Raw genomic sequence first — 15,552 nt, forward strand, 5'->3', positions numbered from 1 at the left:
CGAGATGTGTTTGGTGGGTTATCTGCTGAGGCCACAAGGATTGGATAGTTTATAAAGCTGAATCCTCCTACTTTTACTGGTGTGAAGGTGGAGGAGGATCCTTAGGGTTCTTTGGATGAAATAGAGAAGATATTCAGGGTGATGCAGGCCAAAAATACGGAAAATGTAAATTTTACAGCTTATCAGCTCAAGGATGTTACGTAGTAATAATAATACAAGGAATGGGATAGGGATAGAGATAATGTATAGGAGTTGTCCTTATGGGATGCTTTTTCAGATCATTTCTTTCCTCAAGAGATGAGAGAAGCAAAGATGGAGGAGTTTGTGAATCTCAAGCAAGGTAAAATGTATGTCAGGGAATATGCCTTGAAATTTCATCAGTTGTTAAGGCATGCTCCTAATTTGGTGGTTAACATGAGGGTGAGGATGAGAAAGTTCACTTCTGGATATCTCGGGATATGATCCTTGAAAGTAAGACTGCTTTACTGATCAAGGATATGGATATTTCAAGGTTGGTTGTCCACATGCAGCAGGTGGAGGATGAAAAATGAAAACAAATAGAGTTTGGGGAAAATAGGTAAGAGAAGTAGGATCTCCGAGTAGAGTGGTACTCAGCAGCAGGGTGGTTGGGATGGAGGTAAATGGCAGAAGAATAAATAGAGAAGTTTTGGTTTTTTCTCTATTGCTAGTGTTCGTTACCTAAGGCAATCGGGTGATAGGTGTATGCAAGGTGGTGATAATATCCCGACATAGGGCACCCAATCTCAGGATAGTGGGGGTTAGTCGAATTTTTCATGCCCTCTTTATCGGTTCTGTAGTCATCTTTATTGGGGCTATTGTGATGATGGCAGAGAAAAGTGTTTTAAATATGACCCGCCAAGCCATATGCTCAAGAATTGTTTGGCTGATAAGGGAGCTTCGGGAGCGTTCAAAGCTCCGATTGCTTCATCTTTTGCTCCTGCACCGAATGGTGCAACTTCGGTGTCTGCTCCTTCTTCTGGTACTGACACAAGCCAGAATAGGTTGTATGCTCTTGCATCTCAGCAGGAATCTGAGGCATCACCTAATGTCGTCATTGGTATGTTACAACTCTTTTCTCGTGACGTGTATTGTCTGCTTGATTTGGGGTCCATCTTTTCTATGTGACCCCATATGTGGTTGTATGTATTGGTTTTGATCTTGAGGTTATCGCGGATCCTTTTTCAGTTTTACCCCGGTAGGTAACTCGGTTATTGCTCAAAGAATCTATAGGGGGTGGTGGTATCTGTTGGTAGCAAATAGACCTTGGTAGATCTGTTTGAACTGGATATGATGGATTTTGACATTATTCTGGGGATGGATCGGTTACACTCTTATTACGCGTCCATAGATTATCATACCCATAAGGTTGTCTTTAGGTTCCCTGGTGAACTGGTAATAGAGTAGGAGGGTGGTTCCCTAGCTCCTAGGGGGAGGTTTATTTCTTATCTTAGAGCTCGAAGGTTAATCTCTAAAGGTTGTCTTCATCACTTGGTTTGGGTTAAAGATTCTAACTCAGAAGGTCCTTTCTCTATATTTTGTTTGGTGGTAAATGAGTTTTCTGAGGTCTTTTCGGATTGTCTTCCTGGCGTTCCTTTGGATAGGAAAATAAAGTTATGTATTGATTTTATTCCAGACACTTATCCAATATTTATTCCTCCTTATAGAATGGCTCCGGCTGAGTTGAGGGAAATCAAGGATCAACTTAAGGATCTTCTGGATAAGGGGTTTATTTGTCCTAGTGTATCCCTGTTGAGTGAACTGGTGTTGTTCATGCGCAAGAAGGATGGTTCCCTTCAGATATGCATTAACTATTGGCAGTTGAATAAGGTAACGATCAAGAACAAGTATCTTCTTCCAAGGATTGATTACTTGTTTGATCAGTTACAAGGTGCCAAGGTTTTTTCTAAGATAGATCTTTGGTCTAGGTATCATCAGCTTAAGATTAGGGAGGAGGATATCCTAAAATGACTTTCCATACTCGGTATGGGCAGTTTGAAATCTTGGTGATGTCGTTTGGTTTGACTAATACTCTGGTGGCATTTATAGACTTGATGAACAGGGTTTCCAGGCAGTTCTTAGATCTCTGTGTCATTGTGTTTATTGATGACATTCTAGTTTATCCTAAGAGTAAGGTGGATTATGGTAATCATCTCCGTATGGTATTACAGACCTTGAAGAAACAACATTTTTATGCTAAGTTCTCCAAGTGTGAGTTTTGGTTAAACATTGTGACTTTTCTTGGTCATATTATTTTCAGCGAAGGGATCATGGTGGATCTACAAAAGGTGGTTGTGGTTAAAAGGTGGCCTGGATCCACGACTCCAACCAACATTCAAAGCTTCTTGGGTTTGGCTGGATATTATTAGCGGTTTGTGGAAATCTTTTCGATGATAGCTACTCTTTCGACTAAGTTGACTCAGAAAAAGGTGAAGCTTTCTTGGTTGTATTCTTGTGAAGGGAGTTTTGAGAAGTTGAAAGATAAGGTAACTTCAACTCTAGTTTTGACATTTTCTGTGGGCAATTAGGGGTTTATGGTTTATTATGATGCATCTAGGGTAGGACTTGGTTATGTCTTGATGCATCATGGGAAGGTGATTGTCTATGCTTCTAGGCAGTTGAAGGTGCATGAGAGGAATTATCCTACTCGTGATTTGAAGCTGTTGTCAGTGGTTTTTTCTTTAAAAATCTAGCAACATTTGTTGTATGCATTGCACATAGACATCTTCTTTTATCATAAGAGTCTATAGTATGTGTTTACTAAGAAGGAGCTGAATTTCAGACAGAGGAGATGGTTGGAGCTTCTTAAGGACTATGGTATGAGTCTTACTATCACCTAGGTAAAGCTAACGTGGTTGCTGATTGTCTTAGCAGGTTGTCTATGGAGAGTTTAGCTCATGTTGAGAAAGGAAAGTGGGAATCGATGAAAGATATTCACCATTTGGCTAATCTTGAAGTTCGTCTTTTGGACTTTGAAGATGGTGGTATGATGGGACAAAAAGTGGTTCGGTCGTCTCTTGGTACAGATATTAAGGAGAAATAAGTGAAATCCTATCTTGATAAAAATCAAGATTAGTATGGGTATGCAAAAGGTAATGTTGTTCTATATCTGTGGTGATGGTACTGTAAGGTACCAAGAAAGGTTGTGCATTCCTAATGTCGATGGTTTATGACAAAGGACCTTGGCTGAGGTGCATAAATCGCGCTATGTTGTACATCCTGACTCGATGAAGATGTATCATGATCTCAAGGAGATGTATTGGTGGAATGGTATAAAGAGAAACGTGGCGGATTTTGTGGCCAAGTGCATAGTGTGTCAACAGTTTAAGGTTGAGCACATAAGTTCAGGTGGGTTGTATTAAGAAATTGATTTTCCCAAATGGAACTGAGAGGTAATCAATATAGATTTTGTTATCAGTTGTCCTCGGTCGCAGAACTAATTTGCTTCAATTTGGGTCATTATGGATAGAATGATGAAGTTTGCTTATTTTTTTCGGCAGTGAGGACTACTTTTCGGCGAGAATTATGTGAAGTTGTATCTTCAGGAGATTGTGAAGCTACATGGGGTACTTTTTTTAATTATCTCTGATTGTGGTATGTAGTTTTCATCTCATTTTTTCCATCTTTTTAGAAAGGTTTGGGTACCAAGGTTGGTCGAAGTACTGCTTTCCATCTGCATTCGGATGGGCAAGCAAAAAGGACAATCCAGACATTGGAGAATATGCTTCAGGCATGTGTGATTGATTATGGTGGTAGTTGGGTTGAGCACTACCTTTGGTAGAGTTTACTTATAACAATAGCTATTATTCTAGTATTGGTATGGCCCCTTTTACGGCATTGTATGATAGAAGGTGTATATCTCCTATTGGTTGGTTCGAGCTTGGTTAGGTGGATATGTTTGGTCCAAATTTTATCAGTCTATGGAAAATGTGAAGATGGTTCAAGATAGGCTTAAGGCTTCCCAAAGTCGCCAAAAGTCCTATACAGATGTAAGGCGTAGAGACTTGGAGTTTAAGGTTAGGGATAACGTTTTCCTGAAGGTATCTCCTATGATGGGAGTGATACGATTTGGTAAGAGGGGGAAGCTCAGTCCCCAGTTCATTGGTCCTTATGTGGTTCTTTGAGGGATTGGTAATGTGGCTTGTGAATTGGAGTTTCCCTCTGGTTTGAGCTCCGTTCATTCGGTATTTCATGTTTCCATGTTGAGGAAGTGCATTGGTGATCCTTCTTCGATTGATACTTTGGAGGGGTTGGTTATTTCAGATGCTCTGTCTTATGAAGAGGTCCCGATTGAGATCTTAGATAGGAAGGTTCATCGGTTGCAGACCAAGGATGTGGCTTTGATTAAGGTTCTTTGGCGGAACCATAAGGTGGAAGAAGCTACATAGGAAGCAGAGGAGGACATAAAGTCCAAGTATCCCCATCTGTTTTCTACTCCTTGTATTCAGGCGGAAGGTATGTGTTCTTCAACACATCTTTATTTTCTTAGTTTGTTAAAGAAAAGATTAATATCTTTGCATCTATGTTTTCAAACTTTGTTAAAGATTGGAATATATATGATAATGCAAATGACTCGTACGTGTGGTTACCCCTACCTTGTCCGTCATTCGAGAACGAATGTTCCTAGTGGGGTGAGACTTAAACACCCTAGTTTTTGGACCTTAGTATATTCTTAGGATTTCTAGTTTCTTGGAAAAATACGACTTAGGGGAATGAGTCGTACACTTGGGTATAAGGGGCATGGTCCTGTCGTATGCTAGCCAGTGTTGGTTGGTGGGATAGATGTAGTTACTAGAATGGGTACGAGTTGTATCGGTGGATACGAGTTGTTTGGTTTCTTTACTTAATCTTAGACTTGATAACTTAAGTTGGATTTGAGTACGAGTGACTCACCATAAGCCGTAAGCCAGGGCATGAGTCGTACCATGGACTCGTATGGTGGTCAATGTTGAAACTTCCTGAAATTCTATTCTGCAGAGGGTATAATTTATGGGTACTAGTCGTACACTTGTATACAACTTGGGTTTGGGTGTGTTGTACCTTGGAAAGTGTTGGGTCCAAGGGGGAAAGACTAGGGTACGAGAGGTGGGTACCACTCGTACAGGATGGGTACGACTCATAAGGGTCTGTAGTACCCTATGATGGGAATTAAGTGCAGTTTAAGTGAGGGAAATTTAGACATTTCCCGCTTATACTAATAAGGCCTCAGGACTTATATTCCTATTAGGAGGTTATTTGCCCTATTATTCTATTCAAAAACACTTTGAAAACACTCTTAAATTCTATCTTAAGTTATTGGGCAAAGAAAGCTAGTGTTTTATCTTAAGGAGTAAATTGGCGCTTGTCTTGGTGATTTCTCTCCATCATCATCCTGGTTTAAGGTATGTTCTCTTCCCTCATTGTTAGTTCCAACTAAATGTATGGTTTTATACAATGTTTTCATGATTTGAATGTTGTATGATTTTGAGTTTTCAAATATAATTTAGGGGGTTTTGGTTATAAAGGCTTGGCTACTGTTTTTCCATGTTTTAATTATGCTTTTATATGCATCAATAGTGGTTTTGAATAATTGGTTGCATGGGAATTGTTATTTGGTAATGGAATTTGGATTTGGAAATACTATGCCCCAAATGTGTTTGATAAAATGCCTATAACAATGCTTTCACTATAATATTGGTTTTTCAATGGAACTTATGCATGGTTTAAACTTGGTAATGGAACCCTAAATAATATGAATGGTTTAAATAGTTTTATAATGGTTTGGCTTAATAAACATACTTACGGGGTACATAGGAATCCCCCAAGTTAATTGGATAATATGACCTATGGGTACATGAGAATCCCTTGATCTAAAAAAAGTTTAGCTAAGGACAATACTTGTAAGTTATAGTCGGTATGACGATACATGGTATGTTGGTGTCAATTATTTCAAATCAAGGTTCGGTGTTCATATCTCACTTTTGAAAGATTTTTAGGATAAGTTGGATACCCGGGTTAATCTTAGCACATCATTGACTTTGTGCCTTGAGATTTGGTGTTGGTAATCATGTTTTCCTTCGAGTTTCACCCGTGAAGGGTGTGATGAGGTTTGGGAAGAGGGGCAAGCTTATCCCCAGGTATATTGGTCCATTTGAGATTTTTTAGACTGTTGGTGATGTGGCTTATAAGTTAGATTTGCCCCCTGATCTATCAGCTGTTCACCCAGTTTTTCATGTTTCTATGCTTCGCCATTACATTTCGGATAAGTCTCATGTTATTCGTTGGGATTCAATTTAGTTAGATGAGCGATTATCTTTTGTTGAGGAGCCAGTCTCTGTATTGGCTAGGGATGTTAGGTGGTTACGCTCGAGAGTGATCCTTGTGGTTAAGGTCTAGTGGTGACATCGACCTGTAGATGAGGCTACTGGGGAGATCGAGTCTGATATACATTGCTCTTATCCCCAGCTCTTCGTTGATTTCGTAATTTCTTATCCTTAGTTCGAGGACGAACTAGATTTTTTAGTGGTGGATGATGTAAAGACCTGTTTTTTGATAAATATGTGAAATTTATGAGTTTGTGTGATTTGACTATTTTACCCCTCCCCACAGTTGCATTATGGTATTTCTGGGGTATGGGCGTGATTGACACGGTTTTTGATGCACTTTGGTACCGTTTATGCGATATTATGAGTTTTCATAGGCCCAGGAACCTTATTTTGGTCTTATGTGAATTTCTTTTGATCCGTACGACAGGTGAACGAACAGACTGCATCAGCAGCTCCAAAATATTGATTTTAGGCTAGGTATACCTTTGGTTTGGGTCTCGATGCACCCAAGCTCATTTCAACCTATTGGTAAGAAAGTTGGAGAAATGGAAATATGGGTGTGGGACCCACATTTGATTAAAACGACCACGGATAGAAAATTCTACTTTGTTAGCAGATTAAAACGTCAATTTTAGGGTGGTAATATATTTGGTGTGATTGTACAGCTTTTAAATCTTATTTTGATCCTCGATTCGAAAAATTATGATTTCGAGTTTTGAAGGTCAACTATGTGAAAACGATGTTTTTTCAAAAATCTGATCGCCATTGAATTGGAGCATCGAATTTAGTATGGTTACATAGTTTGTTTGAATATATCAAACTCCGAACGAATCTCGGGCACCCCGTCGAAATCTGAGTTGGACTTAAAGAAAGAAAAATCTGGTGCAATGCAGTTTTTTTGGTTATAAAAACAACTTTTTCTCTCCTTTTTGCCCATTTTATCCATTCTTTTGCCTTATGTCTTGGGAGTTAAACCCTAAAATAGTGTGAGAGCTTAAAAGTGAAGTTTGTGGGAGCTTGGGAAGCTAGATTAACATATATTTCTCGATTCTCTTATGGATTTAAGGTAAGAATTCACCTTTTCTTAGTAATTTCTTAATTAATTTCTCAAAATTCCCAAAATCTTAGAACTTGATTTTAAACTCCAATTTCACTCATTTTCACTTGAATAATATTTTATCTTATAAGTACTAATTTTTCATCAATTTAACCTTGAAAACAACTCTAATTCTTGATTTTAACCCAGATTTCAAAGATTTTATCTGATAAAGCTTAAAATGGTTTTTCTTTGATTTGAACCTCGTTTTGACTCAATTTGACTTGAATTTCCAGTTATAGATTTTTAAAAATGTGGGGAACTCATTTTTGAATTAAAGTTATGATTTTGCCTTTCCTTTTTGAAAATTCATCTCGGAAGTCCATTTTGATCCCGAATCAAAAGTAGTAACTACGAGTGTCATTGGTTTTGTATTGACATATAGACTCCATATTTGATATTTTTATTAGAGTTCGGAATCTTCATAAAAAGTAAGGTCGTGGGTACGAAGTGTAGTGGCTCAATTTCGGCTTTTGAGGTAGGTTATGGCTTAACTTTTTCAGATTGGGTTGGGTAGTAAATGATGATACAAAATTCATGTTAAGGGTGGAAACTAATCATGAAAAATGGCTATCGATGTGTTGTGCCCTTGTGGGGGGCTATATGTAATGCAATTATTGAAAATGAGATATTATGTGATATGGGTGACCGTGTGGGGTCCTCTGTGATATTGATAGCCTTGAATATATGTGAATAATTGTATTGTGTTTCCTAATGTAGTATCATTGGTGTATTGTGATATATTCATACTTCTTGTTTCATGAGACATGTGGAAATTTTGAATGAAATAAAAATAGCCCTGAAATTCATACATGAATTTTGTATCATCATTTACTACCCAACCCAGTCTGAAAGAGTTAAGCCATAACCTACCTCAAAAGCCGAAACCGATCTGCTACAATTTAAACTCACAATATTACTTTTCACGAACAATCACAAACTCCACTAAAATCATCAAATATGGAATCTATGCGCCAAAACAAAACTAACGATACCCATATTGACCACTTTGGTTCGGGGTCAAAACGGACCTCCGAAATGAGTTTTCAAAAAAGAAGAGAAAAATTAGAACTTTACTTCAAAAATATATTCCCCAAATTCGTAGGAATCTATAGATGAATACCCAAGTCAAATCGAGTCAAAAACGAGGTTCAAATTGAAGAAAAACCAGTTTTAAGCTTTATCAGGTAAAATCTTTGAAATCCGGGTTAAAATCAAGAATCAGAGTTGTTTTGAAGGTTAAATTGATGAAAAACTAGTAATTATAAGATAACAATATTATTTGATTGAAAAAGGTAAAATTAGGATTTAAAATCAAGCCCTAAGATTTTTTGGATTTTGACAAATTAATCAAGAAATTACAAAAAAAAAAAAAAAAGGTGAATTCTTACCTTAAGTCCGTAATAAAATCAAGAAATAAATATTAATCTAGCTTCCCAATCTCCCACAAACTTTACTTTTAAGCTCTCAGACTATTTTAGGGTTTAACTTTCATGAGGCAAGATGAAAAATAAGCAAAAATGGGCCCAAAACTGTTATATATATTGTAGAAAAATCTGCACAAAAAGCTCTTTTTTTAAAGTCCAATCCATACTTCGATGGGGTGCTCGAAATTCATTTGGAGTCTGATATATGAAAACGAAATATGTAAACATACTAAATTTGATGTTCCGGACGCATTACCGAAGTCGTATTTTAAAAAAAACATCGTTTTTTAAAAGTTGACCCCCGAAACCCGAAATAGTAATTTTCCAAATTGAGGGTCAAAATGAGATTTAAAAGTTGTAAAATCAAACCAAACATCTTATCACCCTAAAATCAACATTTTGGATTTGTTGGCGAAGTCAAATTTTCCATCTGAGATCGTTTCGACCAAATATGGGTCCCATACCCATATTTTTTATTTTTCAACTTTCTAATAATAGGTTGAAATGAGCTCGGGTTCATGTGAACCCGAACCAAAGGTCTACCCAATCTGAAATTGATATTCCGGAGCTGCTGATGCAGTCCATTCAAACATCCATCACATGAATCAATAGATATTCCCATAAGTTTAAAATAAGGCTCTCGAAGCCATCAAAAACCACAATATCCCATAAATCGTACAAAAATGCATCGACAACCATGTCAATCACTCCCACACCCCAGAAATACCACAATGCAACTATAGGGAGGGGTAAAATAGTCAAATCACATAAAATCATAAATTTCACATATTTCATTAAATTTTTAAATTGTTACATCATCCACCACTAAAAATCTAGTTCGTCCTCGAACTAAGGCAAAGAAATACCTGAATCAATGAAGAACTGAGGATAAGAACTACGCATATCATACTCAACCTCCCAAGTAGCCTCATCTACAAGTTGATGTCGCCACTAAACCTTAGCCATAGGGATAACTCTAGAGCGCAACTGCCTAACATCCCCAGCCAAAATGAAGACCGACTCCTCAATAAAGGACAACCGCTCATTTAACTAAACTGACTCCCAACGAATGACATGAGAGTCATTAGGAATATTACGATGAAGCATAGAAACATAAAAAACTAGATGAACAGTTGATAGATCATGGGGCAAAGCCAACTTATAAGCCACATCACCAACAGTCCAAAGAATCTCAAATGGACCAATATACTTGGGGCTAAGCTTGCCCTTCTTCCCAAACCTCATCACACCCTTCATAGATAAAACTTAAAGGAAAACACAATCACCAACATCAAATCTCAAGGCACGAAGTCTACGATCAGCATAGCACTTCTACCTACTCTGAGCCATTCTAAGTCTATCCTGAATGACCCGGGACTCTATCCAAAGACTCACGAAGCAAATTCGCACCTCGAAGTATCACCTCTGAAACATCAAACCAACCCACAGGGGAGCGACAACGCCTACTATATAATTCCTCAAAAGGAGCCATATCAATACTGAAATGGTAGCTATTATTATATGCAAACTCCGCTAAAGCCAAATACTGCTCCCACTGGCCACCAAAATCCATCACGCATGCGCAAAGCATATTGTCAAAAATCTGGATAGTCCCCTCTAACTTGCCATCAGTCTAGGGGTGAAACATTGTGCTAAGATCAATCCGAGTACCCAACTCATCTTAAAAAGTCTACCAAAAGGTGAGATTGAACACAGAACCTTGATCTGAAATAATAGACACCGACAAACTATGCAGATGCATAATTCCACAAATAAAGATAGGGGCTAACCTCTCAGCACTAAATGAGACCTGAATCAAAATAAAATAAACTAACCTGGTCAATCGATCCACAATGACCCAAACATTATCATAACCATGAGATGTACAAGGAAAATAAGTCACAAAGTCCATAGTGATCCGTTCCCATTTCCACTCAGGAATGGGTAACCTCTGAAGCAACTAACCTGGTCTCATATGCTAGACCGTCACTTGCTGACAACATAGGCAACGAGCCACAAAAATTACTCTATCTCGCCTATTACCACCCCATCAAAAATATTGCTTTAAATAACGATACATATTAGTCACACCTAGATGGATAGAATATCTGGAATAATGGACCTCCTCCAAGATCAACCTAATCCAATCATATACTCTTGGCACATAAACTTGGCCCCCAATCCTCCAAACTCCATCTGAATCAAGTGAGGCTTTCTTAGGCTCCCAACTCAATACCTTATAAGCTGATGAGCTCGAATTTGCTCCATCAAAGAAGATCTAGCCTCCACAAATGCCAAAACACGCCTAGGTGTTGAAATATCAAGCCTGATCATCTGGTTAGTAAAGACTGAAACTATAAGGCTAAAGTCCTCTCCTGGGTCAAAAAATGCGCCAAGCTACCCATGCTAGTCGATTTTCATCTCAAGGCATCCGCAACCACATTAGCCTTGCCCGGACGGTAGAGAATAGTCAAGTGACAATCCTTAAGCAATTCAAGCTAACAAAGATGCCTCATATTAAGATCTCACTGGGTAAAGAAGTACTGAAGGCTATGATGATCTGATAAGATCTGACAACGGACTTTATACAAGTAGTGCCTCCATAACTTCAAGGCAAACACAACTGCGCACAACTCTAAATCATGTGTAGGATAATTCCTCTCATGAGGCTTTAACTGACGAGATACATACGCAATCACCTTGCGCTACTGCATCAACACAACACCTAATATAATACCTAAAGCATCATAAACAACGGTAAAACCCACACGCTCCTTGGGAAAAGTCAAGGTAGGAGCTGAAGTCAATAAATTCTTAAGCTTTTGAAAGATCACCTCACAAGTATCGAACTACTGAAAAGAAATCTCCTTCTGGGTCAACTTGGTCAATAAAGCTGCAATGGATGAAAAACCCTCAACAAAACACCGATAATAAACTGCCAAGCCAACAAAACTCCAAATCTAGATGGTCAAAGTAGCTCAAGCCCAATCACAAACCACTGCAACCTTGGATGGATCAACTATAATACTTTTCTTAGTCACCACATGATCCAAGAAAGAAACATACTCCAACCAAAACTCGCACTTAGAGAAGTTAGCATACAACTTTTCATCCCTCAATCTCTAAAGCATAATCCGCAAATACTCCTCATGCTCAACCTTACTCTTAGAATAAACCAAGTTATTATCTTTAAACACAATAACAAAGGAGTCGAGATATGATCGAAACACCCGGTTCATCAACTCTATAAACGCAGTAGGGGCATCGGTCAACCCAAAAGACATGAACAAGAACTCATAATGACCATATCGAATCTGAAAAATTATCTTCAAAATATCAAAAGATCTAATCCTCAACTGGTGATAGCCGAACCTCAAATCAATCTTTGAAAATACCACAACACCCTAAATCTAATCAAACAAATCATTAATGCGAAGAAGAGGATACTTATTCTTAACCGTCACCTTATTCAACTGTTGATAATAAATACACATCTACATAGACCCATCCTTTTTCTTCACAAATAAGACAGGCACACCCCAAGGCAAAACACTAGGTCAAATAAATTCTTTATCCAACAACTCCTACAACTAATTTTTCAATTCCTTTAACTCTGCTGGGGCCATCCTATAAGGAAGAATAGAACTGGACTTGGTCCCCGGCTCAAACTCACGGACAAAATCCAAGAAAGGAGGTAAAACAACACTGGTGTCACAAATATAAGCCAAGTAAGATAAGCATCTCCTCTTAACCAATTTATAAGCCTAAACATAAGAAATAATCCTTTAGGACCCAAATGAAGTGCATTCGTTCAAGCAATCCTTGACATACTCGGCGAAGCTAAAGTCACAGTCTTAAGAAAATAATCTAAAACAACATGATAAGGATACAACTAATCCATACGCAAAATAATATCAAAATCGACCATATCTAATACAAGCAAGTCTACCAAACTCTTACACCGGCAAAAGTCACAACACAAGATAGGTGTACCCGATCCACCACTAAAAAATCACATACTAGGGTAGATACATAAATAGGCATGGAAAGAGTTTTACTAACAGAAATAAAATCTGAAGTAAAATACACAAACACATAGGATAAAGTCAATCCGAGATCAAATAATACAAATGTAGATCTGAAACAAATGGGGGCGATACTTATAATCACAACATCAGAAGCCTTTGCTTTGGGGCTAACTGGTATAGGATAACATTGACCATGACTACCAGCTACCTGGGTAGCCCCACAACCACCAACTGCCTAAGTGGACCTATGTCCACCCCCACGAGCTTCACTACCTCTGTCTCTCCCACCTCTAGTAGCTCCTCACCCCTTATAAATGAAATAGGAATAGACTGAATCACTCGGCGGGGACAGTCCTTGGCCACATGGCCAATCCATCACATACAAAGCAACTTCTACGACTAGTATCAATAGAAGTTCCAACTGGTCCAGAACGGCCACCCTGAACTGTTGTACTAGAAGATCCACCACCTCAACTTTGTAAAGTCGCCACTAGCCTACCATGGTATCCACGAGAACCTCTAAAATCTCTGCCTCGAGAGGTCTGACTCCTAAACTTACCAAAATGTCACGCCTTCTTAGCACCTCCCTAAGATGCACTAAGAACACCCTCTGTTATCTTAGCATGAGCCACAATACTCTGAAAAGAAGCCCCAAGCACAACCATCTGAGATGTAGCCAATTGAAAGGAGATATCCAAACCCTTCACAAACTTCTAAATTTTCCCATACTCGGTGGAAATGTTATCTTAGAAATATCTTAATAGGGTATGGAAACGTGCCTCATACTCAACAACTATCATGGATCCCCGCTCCAAATGATCAGACTCATCCTGTATCTGATCCCTCAAACTGTAAGGCACGAATCTCTCCAAAAAGGCATCAATAAACTGATTCCATAACAACTCAAGAGAATCAATAGGCCTACAACCAACAAAAAATCTCTACTAATCTCTCACAGTATCTCTCAACTGATAGTAGTATAAGCCACACCATCTACGCAAAAAGAGTGAAACACAACTAGACCACAAGGTATGAAATAACTTCATACGATAAAAAATAACATATGGAAAGTTTCCTAAAGATGTCCTATATCATCTCGAAGATAGATACGAATATCTACGTACAGATCCACGAGACTCTATTAGATATTCTATTCTTACACCATTGAGACTAATAAAACCTAGCTACTTTAATAGTAATTTGTCACGACCCAAAAATAAGGGTCATGGTGGCACTTGTCGGGGCATACCTTGACAAGTAAGCCTATCACCCAAACTAATACAAGAAGGAAAAAAGAAATGACAAAAATGCTCAAGGTAAGGCTTCTATAATGAAGCCAAACCATACCAGTAATCATAACAATGTGGAAAGAACTTATCCAAAATACCAATCATGCCCAAAACTAGGTGTCAATAGTTCAAGAACTACAAATACAATCTAGAAGTTAAATATATCAAAAAAATAACCACAAAGGAATAATATCTATCTCTGAATACTAATAAGAACATAACTATTATAGAAAGATAGAGGTGAACTCCAAACGCATGAATGTCCAACCACTACCTTAAAAGCTCCAACAATCGCCTGAGTCAAGCAAGTTGAGGCGCACTCGAGGCAAGACCTGCACTGAAAGTGCATAGTAGGCATGAGTACGGTCCACTTGTACTGAGTAGGTATCATAGGCCGACCAAGCAAAGTAGTAAATAAAGCATACAAAATATACATTAAGGGCACGTCACCTACAATTAGAAAAATATCCCACAATGGTAGCCCACACGGCTTGCACTAACAGTTCTAATATATCACATATATTGCAACATCACAATCAAATAAAATATAAGCATGCATTGTATCATATATAAGTAGAACAAGAGAGAACATGCATATATAAGATCATCAAATACAAGTAAAAGATGATAAGACAATTATATAAATGACAAGTAAATATGGAAATACAACACAATATAAACATAATAAAGTAAGTTTAATGTACATGATGATGGTGATGATAGTGATGATGATACACAAGGTCATCGCATAACCTTCGAAATCATCGCACAATCCCTGTATACACCTACGGAGGCAAGCCTCATAACGCAAGACCCATGGGGGGTTCGTCAACCTGTATACAATCCATATCTCTCTAAAAAGTGTTATCAGGTGTTGCCAGTGTTTCTCAGATGTTGCCACAATGATACTAATGTTTCATAAATGAGTATGATATGAAGATTAATACTCAAAACTAATCGCAATGAGTATTTCCACAACCAACCACATGATATATTTCCATAACCAACCACTTGATATATTTTACAACCAACCACAATGATACATTTCCACAACTACATGAGCCAATATCTACTCATTATCTCTGTTTCATTCACGAATTTTCATAAGTCTCATATGCTAATAAAGTATGAATATAATCATAATACGCCAAAGGTACCGCATTAAGCATCTTAACCAATACAATTATTCACATGTATTCAAGGCTATCAACATCACATAGGACCCCACACTATCACACATATTATATAATATCTCAATTTTGACAATTACATCACATATAGGACCCACGAGGGCACAACACATATATAGTCATTTTCATGATTATTTTCTACACTCAACATGCATTTTGTATCATCATTTACTATGCAATCCAGTCTAAAAGACTTAAG

Source organism: Capsicum annuum, chromosome 12 (genome assembly GCF_002878395.1).
Source record: "Capsicum annuum cultivar UCD-10X-F1 chromosome 12, UCD10Xv1.1, whole genome shotgun sequence".
NCBI lineage: Eukaryota > Viridiplantae > Streptophyta > Magnoliopsida > Solanales > Solanaceae > Capsicum > Capsicum annuum.